This window comes from Pelodiscus sinensis, chromosome 10, assembly GCF_052426305.1.
Source record: "Pelodiscus sinensis isolate ZL-2025 chromosome 10, ASM5242630v1, whole genome shotgun sequence".
NCBI lineage: Eukaryota > Metazoa > Chordata > Testudines > Trionychidae > Pelodiscus > Pelodiscus sinensis.
Genome location: NC_143061.1, coordinates 3,162,034 through 3,177,419, shown reverse-complemented (window position 1 = coordinate 3,177,419; position 15,386 = coordinate 3,162,034). Strand labels below are relative to the sequence as shown.

Genomic DNA, 15,386 nt, shown 5'->3' with positions numbered 1-15,386 from the left:
TTCCATGAAAGTTTCTAGTACAGAAGAGGGGGAGCCATACAGTTCAGTGGTGTCTACACGTGAAGACAGGAGGAATTTAGACAGGCAGAACGCAAACCATCCAAGGTGGAGTTTGACCAAGACGTGACCTAAAAGATGATCCAAAAGTCAGTGAAATGAAGGGAATTCTTTCCAGTGATTTCAATGGGCCCTAAACTCAAGGTGCCAGTTACAATTCATGTAATCAGAGTCCCACTAACTTCCTCAGGAGGAAGAAGAAGGTGAGAGGTTTCCTCTATCTGGATCCCTTAACTCTAAGGCTGTGTCTACACTGGCATGAATTTCCGGAACTGCTTAAAACGGAATACTATTCCGTTTCCAGTTTTTCCAGAAAAGGAGCGTCTACATTGGCAGGCTGCTTTTCCGGAAAAGCGTCTGTGGCCAATGTAGACGCGCTTTTCCGGAAAAGAACCCCGATCGCCATTTTCACGATCGGGGCTTTTTTCCGGAAAAGACTACTGGGCTGTCTACACTGGCCCTTTTCCGGAACAGTGTTCCGGAATAAGGACTTATGCCCGAGCAGGAGCAGAATAGTTTTTCCGGAATAGCGGCTGATTTTGTACAGTAGAGCATCATTGCTTTTCCGGAAATTCAAGGGCCAGTGTAGACAGCTCGCAGCTTATTCCGGAAAAGTGGCTGATTTTCCGGAATAAGTGGCCCAGTGTAGACACAGCCTAAGGGTATGTCTACACTGCCTTGCAGGAGGAATAACGGAAGTTCAAATTAGGAGCTTTAATTCGAACTACCTAGTCTGTGCCGCGTGTAGCAGGGAGTTCGAACTACGGGGCATTTAAAAATGGCAGTGCCGGGGAACATGCAAATAAAGCCCGGGATTCATTTGCAAGTTTGAATGCCTACATTAGCTACCCTAGTTCGAACTAGGGTGGCAGTGTAGACATACCCCCAGTTCCTTCAGTCTTTGCACATGACTGCATTTTTTTCTATTGATCATCTTTGTTGGACACCTCTGGATCCTTTCCAGTTTTTCTACATCCTTTCTATACTCTGGTGTATTGCAACCCAAAGTGTCATTTGCCTTTTTTGTGACTGCATCACACGGCAGTGGAGACATACCCTAAGTCACCCAGGTGGGAAAACTTTGCTTACATAAGAGAGACCACAGACAAGTCAGCAAGAGAATACAAAGTTCCAGTCTCGACGAGGTGATGAGGCCCCTCCGAAGGCAGCTCACTCAGAGTCCGTGACGTCATCTTCTTTTGCTGGGTCCTGAATCAGGTGTGGCGTCCCATGCCTTTCTGTGGCTGGCGGTTCTCAGCTGGATGCTGTGGGTGGCCATCACGGCCGTAACGCTCAGCCATTTGTAGCCTGTGCTTTGGCACATCACCTTTATTTTCTGCTACCTACTCCCTGCAGAACATCAACATTTCCTGTACCCACTGGCTTTTAGCTCATGCACTAAGCTCCAGAGGTCCCAGGTTCGATTCCGCCTGTCGGCGTTTGCCTGGCTCTGAGTCCCAGTGTATCTGCACCAGAAGCTGAGCGCCAGCACAGTCTCTGAATCAAAACTCAGTCTTCTCCTGCTATTCTTCTGTGACCCTTTGGTGCCCAGTGCAACGACTTCTCGGATGTCAGTGTTTTTCCCCTTCGCTTTATCCCACGGCCTCTTGCTTTCCTGCACATTTGGCATATCCCGTCAGCATTACGACAGGCCATACTCAGCCCCTGATCTGTACCCATAAATGATTGCAAGTTGGGAGGGACAAGTTTTAACCCACTCTCCAGCTATGGACACATTCTCAACTAGGGCTGTAAAATCCTGTTTAATTGGCTAACCAGTTAAACATTATGTTTAACCAGTTAACTGCTTAAAGGGTCACAGGCGGGGGGCTGGAGTGCCCCCCCACCTGCTGAGCACACACTGGAGGGGCTCCCCTGCTTGCAGGGTGCCTGGGCCCGCTGCAGACAGAGGCTGCTCTGGATGACTGGAGCTCCAGTTAATGGTTAACCTGAACCGGTAAGCATCACCCTTTAAGGGTGTTGCTTGCCAGTTAACCTTTCACATCCCTATTTTCAACTCCTAGTCTATTAACTTTGACCTCAAGGCGGTGCATACACACAGATTTGCCTCCACTCGGCAGGCGATTCGAAAGGAAAGGTGATCACACACAGGACCACTTTGGATGCAACACTGCCTGCGGGAGAAGGCATTCTCCCACCGCTCTCGCTCTACGACAGAAGAGTACCAAGTGAGAAGACGACACTTGAAATTGTGTCTCTTGCGGTTTTATAGTTTATTCTGCGGAGCACATAAAACATGAGAAGGAGATTACTGTAGGCAGAATGTACTGTGGAAGTGTGAGTCAATACACACACATACCCCTCCCTACCAAGAAACTGGGAACAGCACTCAGATTTTCAAAACTGTCCAAAAAACGTCGAGCACAAAAAAAAAAAAAAAAAAAAAAAAGCAAAAAAGCACAACAAATTCCAAACTCCCAAGGAAGAGTGTTATTATGGACTCTGGTCACTAGGCCCCACGGTTTTATTGATTGTGGCCACTAGGCCTGACTGCCTCAGAGCTGAGGCATGGTTATCGGCCCTGGAACGAATATGCATGCGGGTGAAGCACCCTTGGAGAGGCCTCGGAGGACTAACAACCTCCCCGGAGGGAGACAGACGTGCCTGCCTCATGACAACATCTTTCAGGATAAAAAAATTACCATTCTCGGCAAGAGGGCATCACAGCGAACAACCTGACACCTGCGTCTCATACCGGGATTAGACATTTCGGGAGAACACAACGGCTCCTGTGACTAGGAATACCAGCAAGGGCCCGGCTGGGCTGACAACCAGATGGAGCGTCTGTGTCTCATCAAGAATGGCACAATCCATGAACATGGACCCTTTGCAGCCTAACCCCCTGGAGGGCTGCCTCTAACGGAGCGGCCGGAAGCGAGAAACGTGACTGCCCCTCTCTCCTCACACGTCTCGCTCAGAGGGTGGACATAATGCAGGAGCCGCCCCCGTAGGCCTTCCCACAACCGGCGCTCAGAGGAATTCCTCTCTCCGGCTGGGTTTGTAGAAGGTCACCTACCACCAGGGCGTCAGGGCACCTAGCGACTTAGGAACAGCAAGGTCAGGCGATGTCATTAGTAGATGGAGGTGCGCCAAGGACGGCTTCATCTCTCCAGGGCCAAGTTAGCGGCCTGGTTAATGGCCTTCAGGGAACAAGCTATTTGTTTGGAGTTTCTCTACGCAGCCGCTGGGAACATGCTGCAGAGAGACGAAAAATACCACGATGGCCACCACTGCATGGGAGGCAGTCCGGGCGAGGGGGTCCCGTACCATCCCATCTGACCACCGAGTGCCTCTGGGGGTGGCCAGTCCAACCAGCCTGCCATGCCTCTCTGGCTCTTTTTAGCATTCTCGTTTGAGCACACCCTCGTCCACCCCCGCTGGGACGCACGCTCTCCCGAAAGGTTTCAAAATGGGATGGAGCAGCCTAAACGTTCATTCCCATTTTCAAAACTCCAGGGCTTAGCCACTCCGGATAGAGGGAGGGTCTTTGTGTCACCTGCCAGGCAGGATCCGTGTTGCTATTCCGACTCTGAAAAGAAGCGTCTCTTCCACGGGAGTAGAAGCTGCAGCAGCTTAGCACAGTTAGGAGATAAGAGTTTGCAGACAGCTATAAGAATCATAGAAGCCTAGAACTGGAAGGGACCTGGCAAGGCCATCGAGTCCAGCCCCCTGCCCTCACGGCAGAACCAAGCACCATCTGGATCATCCCTGACAGGTGTCTGTCCAACCTGCTCTTCAATATCTCCAGGGATGGAGATTCCACAACCCTCCAGGCGATTTATTCCAGTGCTGAACCACCCTGACTGATAGGAAGTTTTTCCTAATGTCCAACCTCAATCTCCCTTGCTTCAGTTTAAGCCCATTGCTTCTTGTCCTGTCCTCAGGGGTGCGGGAGAACAATTTTTCTCCCTCCTCCTTGCGACAGCCTTTTAGATACTTGAAAACGGCTATCATGTCCCCTCTCAGCCGTCTCTTTTCCAAACTAAACAAGCCCAATTCCTTTAGCCTTGCCTCATAGCTCATGTTTTTTAGGCCTTTCATCATTTTTGTTGCTGTTCTCTGGACTTTCTCCAATTTCTCCAAATCCTTCTTGAAATGTGGTGCCCAGAACTGGACACAATACTCCAACTGAGGGCTAATCAGCGCAGAGTACAGCAGAAGAATGACTTTTCGTGTCTTAACTCGCAACACTCCTGTTCATGCAGCCCAGAATCATGTTTGCTTTTTTGGCAACAGCGTCACACTGCTGGCTCATATTTAGCTTGTGGTCCACTATGACACCTAGATCCCTTTCTGCCGTACTTCTTCCTAGACAGTCGCTTCTCATTCTGTGTGTGTTAAACGGATTCTTCCTTCCTAAGTGGAGCATTTTGCATTTGTCTTTATTCAACTCCATCCTATTAACCTCAGACCATTTTCCCAGTTTGTCCAGATCATTTCGGATTATGACCCTATCCTCCAGAGCAGTCGCAACCCCTCCCAGCTTGGGATCATCTGCAAACTTAATAAGCGTGCTCTCTATGCAGATATCTAAATCATTGATGAAGATATTGAACAGAACCACTTCCAAGACAGACCCCTGCAGAACCCCTCGGCTACGTCTACACTGGCATGATTTTCCGAAAATGCTTTTAACGCAAAAAGTTTTCAGTTAAAAGCATTTTCGGAAAAATCACGTCTAGAGTGGCAGGATGCTTTTCCGCACAAGCACTTTTCCGCAAAAAAGCCCCGATCGCCATTTTCGTGATCGGGGCTTTTTTGCGGAAGACAGTACTATGCTGTCTACACTGGCCCTTTTGCGCAAAAGTCTTTCGGAAAAAGACTTTTTCCTGAATGGGAGCAGCATAGTATTTCCGGAAAAGCACTGATGAGTTTACAGGAGATCGTCAGTGCTTTTCCGGAAATTCAAGCGGGCAGTGTAGACAGCTGGCAAGTTTTACCGCAAAATCAGATGATTTTGCAGAAAAACTTGCCAGTCTAGACACAGCCCTCTTGTTCTGCCCTTCCAGCATGACTGTGAACCGTTAATAACCACTCATTGAGAACAGTTATCCAGCCAGTTATGCACCCACCTTACAGTAGCCCCATCTAGGTTGTATTGGCCTAGTTTATTGATAAGATGGTCATATGAGACCGTGTCAAGTGCCTTAGTAAAGAGTCCAAATAATCCGACCCACAACCAGAGTCAAGGTGAGCAGCCTTCATTTAGGTAGGACTGGTCATGTGTTCAAGGAACACACAAAATAGACTAGAATGCTCCTGGAAGAAATCGCTGCTGATCCATCAGGTGCCTGTGCGCTATTCCGGCCCACTGGGGAATTCACAGGGACGGGACACTGGACCACGTCCAGGACGCAGACCTCAAAGGACTTTGCAAAAGCAACGTTTGACGCAGCCAAGAGGCAAGAGCGGAGCGCGTGAGAAATGGGAGCTTACCCCTCCCTTCAAAAAAATAAAAAATAAAAGTGCAGCTGTGGTATGGCCAGTTTCCAAGAGAGGGAGCATATCCACAGGCTTCCTGGCTTAGCAGAGTACAAGGGTTTCCTGAAAGAGCTAGGCGCACGTGAGTGGACCGACAGGGAATACCCCGTGTTCTGTGGAGTCAGGCAGCTGCGAGTTCGTTTCGGTGTCTGCCCTTTGCCTCACGGAGGGCACCGCTGTCACCTGGTTCTAGGAAGAAGCAGCCAGTGTTGGCGTAACTCTGTTCCCCCCAAGCCCACGGACATGGCAAAGGATGCAACTGCCCCTAGGCCCAGTGATTCAGAATCGCTCTTAGAGCGCCATGCGGTGCCCTCCAGGCAGCACTGAGGGCGGGACCATGGGGGCCAGGCTGTTTCCGCCCGAGGTCCTGCCCCTTCCGGGTTCATGGAGACACCCCTTCCCCCACCTTGCCGGGGCCCAGTGATTCTCTCTGCTCCCCAGGCTCCCCCTGAGGTGAAATTCCCCTAGACTCGAAGGGAGGCAAAGTCAGGCCCATGCTGGGTACTTGCAAAAATCTTGGCTCTAGTCTCTGCTCAGTTGAATTAACCAGGACCTAAGAGTCGGTGAGTGCGTTAGTTAAGTCTCAGAGGGGTAGCCGTGTTCGTCTGCATCTGCAAAAACAACAAGGAGTCCTGTGGCACCTTACAGACCAAGGCCTGGTCTCCATACAGAGGAAGGTCGACTTAAGATATGCAACTCCAGCCATGTTAATTACGTAGGTGGAGTCGATGTATCTTAAGTCACGTTTCCATGCCATCCACACCACGGGAGGTGGACAGGAACAAACGCTCCCATTGGCTTCCCTTACTCCTCATGAGGAGCAGGAGTACCGGCGCCGACAGGGGCACCCTCTGAGTTGGATTTAGCGGGTCTTCACTAGACCCGCTAAATCGAACCCCGGAAGATCGATCACAGCAGCGTTGATCTTCCCCGTAGTGTAGACATGGCCCAACAGATTTATTAGACCATAAGCTTTCCTAGGTAAAACCCACTTCATCAGAGGAATTGGCATGGAAGTTACAGAAGCAGGAGTTTATATAAGGAAGAAGTTGCTTCTCTTAATGAAGGTAATCAAGTCGGGGGAGGAGGGCATGTGGCTCATTCACAGCATTTGGCGTGGAGATGTGAATATCCAGAGAGGGGAAATTGCCTTTGTAGTGCGTTAACCAGTTGAGACCCTAAATTGATAGTGCTGAATTCGCAAATAAACTTCAATTCAGCTGTTTCCCTTTATAACCGTTTCAAACATCAGCATGCGTGGAAGAATGGTTCTGCACTGAAAAGTGAGACTTTCAACCGTTACCCAATTTCACAATTTTTAACACAGTTTACAAATATGATGATTAAGCGAAGGGACAAGTTCTAGCCACCAGATGGGGGACAGAAACCCACAGTGGATTAGCGCGACTTACACATGAAGAATTTATTGGTCAGAAAAAAATCATAGCTGCAGTGAAAGAGGAAATAAAATGAAAGAAAATATATGCACTTTAACCAAGGAGATCTGCAACGGGCTACCTCCAATATGTGCTTTAGTAACAGCTCTTCTTACTTAACGATAATCTATACAATCTTTTCCCAGCCAATGCCAGTAAAAATGCACCAGAATAGAACAAATAAATCAGTTAATTTCTCCCATTACCATCCTCCTGCGGCTTTAAATGTAATGGGATTAATGGACCCTTTAAAGAGAGGAAAGGTTCTTAATAAACATACCCCAACTCTCGGACTCAAGTCTTTGCTCAAATTCCATAATAATCCACAGCAGCTGGCTGGCAGCTTTTCCCACAGCAACAACGACACACTTTGCAAAATGTGTCGATGTGCTTCTTAAAATAGCATTTTTTGCGCCAAAAAAATGGAATAATAATTCAGTAACTTTGAAAGGATTTCAATAAGAAAACTAAAAGTGTCATAACCCTGGATGACAGGGCACCTTTAATACACATTTTGGTGCCAGATGACCCATTAACAGCCAGCCAGGTTGGACCTACTCATGACGTGGTCGAGTATTCTGGAGGGTCTTTCTAGTGTCCATTAAACTCAATTTTCCCCCTCCATTAACTTCAGTGCTATTGGATCAGGCCCTAGACCAGGGGTGGGCAAGCGAAGGCCCATAAGTTGGATCTGGCCTGCTAAGCCACTGGCCTGCCCCACCGGGGCCCTCAGGCACAAAGCAGCCAGCCACCTCAGAGCAGCCCCACGCTACCCTGAAGCGGCTGGCTGCTCCTTCTGGCTTTCTCCTCCATGCACGGGGGAGGGGGAAGGCTTCACGCACTGCACCTGCCCCCCGACCAAGTGGAAGCTAAGAGATTTTGCTGGGGGTAGGGGCAGCTCACAAAGCCTCCCTCTGGCTCTGGAGCAGAGCACACAGGGAGCAGCTAGCCATTTTGAGCAGCCTGGGGCTACTGCAGGCAGAGAGTCCTGCAGGGCTGCTGGCTGGGAACCCGCTAGGTACGTGCCTCCCAGCTACATCCTGCTTCCGGCAGCTCAGCTCCTCCTAACCCCCTGCACCCTCCCTCCCGTCCTCCCCGTGGTCATAACTCCCTGCACCCCAAATCACCCCCCTTCACCCAAACTCCCTCTCACAACCCTCACCCTCTCCTGCACCCCAGTCCCCACCCTTCTGGACCCAAACTGCATCCCAGACCCTGCACCCCCTCCACAGAAAAGCACGGCCCTTGACCATCTACCAAAATCTTGGCGTACCCCCTCCCATCAAAAATGATTGCCCAGCCCTGCCCTAAGCCTGTTAAAAGAAACCCAAAGGCATTAAGGTCCCGATCCTGCAGATCTGGAGTATCATTCCACCGGGAGAGAGGGAGCTCAGCAGCTCATACCATCCCTCCACGAAAGCAGTCCCGCCAACCTAGCTGGGGGGGGGGACGGACGATTTCCAGAGCGACAAAGGCGCGTTTGTGCTGCCCTTTCTACGCGTGGAAATCTTTGCGAAAGGAGACCCTCTGGGATCCCAATTACAGCCCTTTGCGAGCGATCCCCCTCCGGGGTATTTCTGTGGTGAATCTGAGGAGGAAATAACTAGGCATTGGTACACAACAAACGGGTATTTCGCTATCATCCACCTCCCTTGTGGGCTACCACAAGGCTGAACAGCTGAAAGAAAGAAGCCAACCTATTTAGCTTCCTGGCATCTGTTCTGTTTCAGCAGCAGGCGCGGTTATGAAATCTATAATTGGTTGAGTTAATGCTCCCTTCCTAACGTAATGGTGTCTCTCTAGGAAGGAACTACAAGTCTCTGAGGATTTGTAGGAGAACAATTTCTGAGCGTCCGTCTAGACTGAAGAGCTTTTCCGGGATATCTCCGGTATCTCGGAAAAGCTTTGTCACGTCCAAGGAACGCATCTGCTTTCCCCCAAAAAATTTGGGAAAAGCAGACGCGTTTTTTCAGCATCCCTGTTAACCTCGTTCCACGAGGAAGAACGGATGGTTGTGAAAGAGGCTTGTCGTCTGACATTTGGCCCAGTGTAGACGGACCGATTGTCGGAAAAGCCTCTTTCGGAAGAAAAGCGGAAAAAGATACACCAATTGGCACATCTTTTAACGACAGAACTTTGTAGTCTAGACACAGCCGGAGACAAAGAAGGGGAAAAGATGGGGGCAGTTTTCCTCAGAACAGGGTGTCGAACTATGAATGGCTATTAGCCAGGATAGATAGGAATGGTGTGCCTAGTCTCTGTTGGTCAGGGGCTGGAAATGGATGACAGGGGAGGGATCGCTGGATGATTCCCTGTTCTGTTCACTCCCTCTGGGGCATTTGGCCTTGGCCACTGAGGGCAGACAGGACACTGGGCAGGAGGGACCTTTGCTCTGACCCCGTCTGGCCGCTCTTATTTCACGTCAAGAGGTTTCTTTAAAGCTAGAAAACACTGACAAAAGCTCAGAGCAGGCCTCTCACGAGCAAACTCTGGTGGCTGTCTGCATAAGGCCTAGCCCTGGAGAAGCTATTCCGAACAAAAAGCTCAGAATTTCCTCCTCCTGAGGATTACGCCGCTCAGAGTGCCTCCGCCATATGCGGCCCAGTCAAGCCGCACAGCCACATCGGTGAACGAGGCCGAGCCGTTTTGCAGCTCCAGTCAGGCTTCCGCCCAAACCCATACGGGATATTGGCGTTTTGCCTCGTATTTAGACGACACCACACTGCACTCTGCATACGAGAGGCGAGTCCAGGCCGTTGTGGGGAAGTCTGCAGCTGAATCGCAGACGGCTTCTCTGCGGCGAGCGAGGTAGACTTCAGCGTATTTTACATTCCTTCCATGCTACCACACTGGGTCTACCAGAAGAGTCATTCTCTTAAGTTCCTCCAGGGCCTCGCTGACAGGCCTGCCAATTGGCCGCTCCAGGCCTGACGGGCAAGTCACCACACGTTTCAAAACCACAGGCTCCCAGGTTACACGCTCACCAGGGCCCGGTTTGCTGCTGTTCACAGTGATCAGGGTAAAGCAGCCGGACAAATCAAATCAATGACTTCATTCCTCCTGGGACAAAGAGAACACAAACAGAGCAGCAAACATTCAACAAGTCAGGCAGCCCGGTTCTTCCCAAGTTCTCCTCCCACTGGGAGCTCCTAAAGTCTCAATGAAGTGCAACCGACAGACGTTTTTCCTCAGGCCGCGGACCTGTGCAAGACCAGAGTTTCCCAAGTCCGTGTGTCAATGTAGCCCAGGAACGGAGGCATCCGGGGAGGGGGGATGATGGCTTACGGTGCGTTCGTTACTGTAATTACTGAAGTGCAAAGAGACGGCTCAGGTTACAAGTTTGGGGATCTCCACCAAGTGCCAGGGGACGTCTATGTGTTCCACTGCAGCAAAGGGACAACTGCAACAAGTTGTGAAGAGTAAAATCTACGACTCCGGGGCATCCCCAGCGAGGCCGACAGCTTTGTCAGGATCCTAGGCAAGGTGCGAGGGGGCTGCTTTTGTGCCCCGGGAAGGGATGGAGCCTCCACAAGAAGGGGCGGAGTCTCCACAGGAAGGGGCGGAGTCTCCACAGGAAGGGGATGGGCCTAGATAGCCCTCGGTCCCACCCCGTCACCCCCCATCGTCAGTCCTCGTCATCCCCATCCTGAACCAGCATGGGTGTTACAGATCAGGCCTTATGGGCATTACTACGAGAACAGGGTTGGCCTGGCCTGGGACAGCAAGGGGGGCATCCCAGGTCTGGTTTGGGGTGTAAGACCCAGAACTAGGGAACCGCTGAGGATTTCCTCTCACGCATCCGGGGTCCCATTCAGACACAGCTCCACGGACAGGGACAGAATTATTCCTGGTTTGCACGTTCGGCAGCTCTGGGAATTTGCTCCTGGGCAAAGAGGCAGCCGTGACAGCTGCCGGAGACTGTGAAAAAAGACAGGCGATAAAATGCAGGACCTCCGAGCAGGAGCTGAATGCAAAGGACACACACGCAAACGTCTCCCGAGAGCTTTCCCGAGGAGAAAATGCGGAGCAGCCTTGCCTGAACCGCTCCAGGCGGAGCTATGCTTCTCCTCCTTCAACAGCTGTTTGCTTCAGGCACGGTCTGGAAACAAACAGAGAGCACAGACCAGTTGCCCCCTTGCCGAGTGTCGCCAAGACATTCTTTCCAGCATGAAATGCTTATTGAGTTTCCACATTAAGAAGTTCTGTTGTGGTCCGGTAGCAGGTTCTTTTGTTTAAGACAGAATCCACTGCTTGATTAAACTCCTCGATACATACGAGATTGAACCTCAGTGGCACAAAGGTTTGAGGAGACACACCCCGGAGGAGGGGAAAACACCCAAGAAACCCACCGCAGAACCATGTCAAAAAAGAGAAACCTGCCTTAGATCCGGCTTAGGACATCCTGGGGCGGAGGATCCAGGCTTGCTGCTGCCGATTCAGCGAGCCGGGCAAGATTGAGTCCGCAGGGCTGTCAAGCCAACCCTTTCCACAAGCCGGACAGCTGCGGCATGTTGTGTGGAATTCACACACGGAGCAAGTCTGATCTGGAGTCCCGGCCAGGGGGAAAGACACTGACCACCGCCTGCTTCACATGGACAAGTGCTCGCCTGGCCACCCCGGCACCTCACCCTGAGCAAAGGAGAAAACCTTTATTGTGGGACCCACAATAACTCCGGGTTCTCCGCCCGATGAGGTGCTGAGTACCCGCAGGCCCCACCGAAGTCAGCCGGAGTCCAGGAACCCCGAACACAAGCCCGAAGGCTGACGGTACCCTGTAGGCTCAGGCTATCTGCAGACATGATCCCAAGACACGGCTTTTCTGTAAGGGGAATAGCATACACATGATGACAAACCTTCGCTGCAGAGCTAGTCTGCAGCAGGGCCGGCCCGAGGCATTCTAGCGCCCCAAGCACGGACGTGCGGCACTGCCCCCGGGTGCACGGCGCATGCACGGACCCCCCAGCGGGGAGCAGGCCTGCCCCCCTAGCTTGTGCAGGCCTGTCCCCAGGGTGCACGGTGCAAGCGTGGCCCAGTCCGGCATGGCTGTCACTGCTGGCGCGCGTGCCGGGCCATGTAGGACGCTGCAGCTGTGGGGGTAAGGTCGTTGCTGGCCGGCATCGCGGGGATACGAGTGGGCCAGCACTGCGGGAGCCAGGCACGTGGCGCCTGATGGCCACTGTAAGGGACGCCACGTGCCCCTTACAGCTGCCCGGCTCGCCCATGCCTCCGTCCGGCCCTGGTCTACAGAGGCTGTACTGCTCCCAATGGAGGCCTGTACAGGTGACCCCCGACTTACAACCACCCGACTTACAACCCCCGCATTCACAGCCATTTTTTCCATGCGAGATAGCTCCTAAAACCCCCCAGTGTATGTCCACAGCTCGCAATTATGAAGGCGTATGACGCAGACTCCACGCATCATCCCGAAACAGGAAACGTGCAGAGTCAGTCAAACGCGCCAGGCTACAGCTGCTGCTTGAACGGCGCGCGTCTCCGCCACGTCGGTCTCCATTTGTTAGTTATTGTTGTGCATTAGTTGAGCTATTTAGTTTTCCTCCATTTCCGTAGTCAATTTTGATATTTGTAGGGTATGGAATGGATTTCCAGGAACGGAACCGCCATTTATAACATGGCGCCTTTGGGAAATAAGGGTTCGATTTACGACAGCTCGACTTACGATGGTTCCCCAGGAACCAATTAGGTCATAAGTGGGAGTGTTGCCTGCACATGGTGTTTCTAGAACGGTAGGAAGTGCAGCACATTTCTGGAAAGATGTGGAGAAGGTGAGAGGGTCCAGAGAAGAGCAACCAAAATGATGAAAGGTCTAGAGAACATGAGCTATAAGGGAAAACTGAAAGAGCTGGGATTCGTTGGGATTGGTCCTGCCTAGAGCAGGGGGCTGGACTTGACCTTCTGAGGTCTCTTCCAGCTCTATGGTTCTATGATCTATGAACTGGGCTTGCTTAGTTTGGGAAAGAGAAGAGTAAGGGTACGTCTACACTGCACAGTTACTTTGGAACAAGCTACTCCGGAATAGTTCTTCCAAAATAGCTTCTTTCGAAATAGCACATCTACACTGCAGGGAAGCCTCAAAATGAAACCGAGGCAGGCTTTCCTAATGCAGACGTGCTCTGTCGATTTACAGCCCCAGGAGGAATAACTTAGAATGACCTTGGTGAGGGGCCATTTCAAAATAGCAGCAGTGGAGCGTCTACACAGGCCTTATTTCAAAATAGTTATTTCGGAAGAGTTGTTACCGTTTTTAGAATGAGATTTACAGAAGCTGGAATAAGCTCACATCGTTATTTCAGAATAGCAGCCTTTATTCCGAAATAACTCTGCTCTAATCACTAGGCAACACAACCCCAACTGGGCAGCGTAGTGGGCGTCTGGGCGCTCTGTGGGAAAATTCTGTGCAACTGGGGGGGAAGGGCAAAGCCGATTCCCCGTAGGGATGTAAAATCCCATGGAAAAGGTTCACCGGGAAAAGGTGTCTCAGTGGGCCTAGAAAGGCTGAAGCAGCCCCTGCCAATGACACAGTGAACCCAGCCGGGCCCGGTACAGGCAGGACACTGCTCTGGCCCAGCTGGGCCCATTGCACCATAGGCTGCTCCAGCCTGAAGGGGGTGGGGTTGCTCAGGCTAACCCAGGCCTGCCGCACCACAGGCGGGGAGGTGGGGGGCGCTCAAGCCCGGCCGGGCCTCCGCTTACCCCTTTCATCCCCAGTTCCCAGCACCGCTGGGATTACTCACAGGGCGTGACGGGTGGCTGCAGGAATGTGTCTCCCACATACAAGTGACTGCATGAAATGCAGCTCTGAGACTCCAAAACTTTTTGCACAATCCACAGTAGCACAGAGTGTGCCGTGACCACGCTCGGGCCTGGCCCGCAGCAGGGTAACAGCCTACTACTGCTATGAGCGGAGGAGCCGTGTGGCGCCGGGTGACCCTGCCAGTCTATTTTAGGCTGTAAGATCCTCAGAGCAAGGCCGGTCATCTAAATGTTTAACTATAAATCAAGGGAGGTGGAAGTGCGACGAGATAAGACACCCTGGGCGGCTTGGACCCCCGCCGATGCAGCCTGCCGCCTGCGGCGCGGCTAGCCGGCCGTGCAAACTGCAGAGCAGCCCTTTTCCTGGGATTCCTTATTCCCAGCCTCCGAAGAGCAGGCTGCCCCGTGCTAGTGCAGTCCTTCACTCCCACAGCTGGGGGAGGCGGCCTGTGAATTCCGGGGGACAGTCAGCAGCTGGCGTTTCTTTCCTGCCTGGTAGGTCGCTGCGGGAGCCTCATTCAAACGTTATCCCAAGGGTCGCGGGCTTTGCTTTTTTTGCAGAGGCCAATTCGCTTTCCTAGAAAATCAACAGACGCCGCCGTCTACGGAACCACAAGCCACAGACCCAGAAACTTGCAGTGTTAACCAAGAGCAGAACCCTTGGGCTGACGCGGGGCAAACCACCTCCATAGGCAGTGGGTAAGGAAGGCAAGGGATGGCGTTTCCTTCCCAGAACTGCCTGCACGCCACGGCCGTCGGGGAAGGCTGGGGTCGCGGTGCAGCAACCCCAACCTTCCAGGTGACCATGATGGATCGGGCTGGGGTTGGGCGGGGCTCGACTCCAGAGGGGTGGGGTTTGTTGAAGGGGCGTGGCCTCAGGTGGAAGGGGCGGGGCTGGCCTTCCCCTGCCGTCCACGTCCACCAATGTGAAGAGGTAGCAACACGCCAAAGTGGTCTGCACGTGCTGCTACAAACAGGAGCTGCGGATTCCCTCTTGCATCCAGCAATGGCTAGGCCAACGCGGAGCAAAGTCACCAGCAGCAACAGGCCTACTCTGTCTGCATGCACGTATGTGTGCGTGCACACTCGTGCGTGCACTACTGACCGACACGTGCCCGCCTGAGCCAGACTTTGCTGAGCAGAGCACAGGAAGGGAAGAGGTTGCTCGAGCGAAATTGAGGCCGGAAGCCGAGCACCTGGGGGCCGAGGGACGGGACACGGCTGCTCCGAGGGGACTCGCAGTGGCGCGGGTTGCAGAGCTGGTCCACGTTTCTCGTACTAACCCCCTTTTGGGGGGCTGGAAATAGCTGCTTCCTCAAAACAGGCATTTGGGGGCCAACATCCCTTTGGGAAGCATGTGTCACGTTTTTGCTCCAAAGAGGAAAGCCTGCGGTGCAAAGGAAAGCTTTCGTGTTCCGTCAGGGAGGGTCTAGATCCGTGGGGTCCAAGACGTCGCCACTGGCCACGTTAGAGATGCAATCAACTAGTCAACTATGCTAGAAGCCAAAGCTTATCGGAGAGTCGACGAGTCCCTCAACTAGTCGCTTCCCCACCCTTGCTGCCTCTACCAGAGACAGCAAGGGGACGGGAGCAGGAGCCAGGGCTGGGAGGGGGAGCTGG

At 52.4% G+C, this 15,386-nt stretch overlaps 1 protein-coding gene across 1 annotated transcript in view; it reads right to left on the bottom strand.

Annotated features, from left to right (window-relative positions):
- The window catches only part of P3H2 (prolyl 3-hydroxylase 2), a 114,104-nt gene that overhangs the window by 78,284 nt on the left and 20,434 nt on the right, over positions 1 to 15,386 (bottom strand). The window lies entirely within an intron of this gene.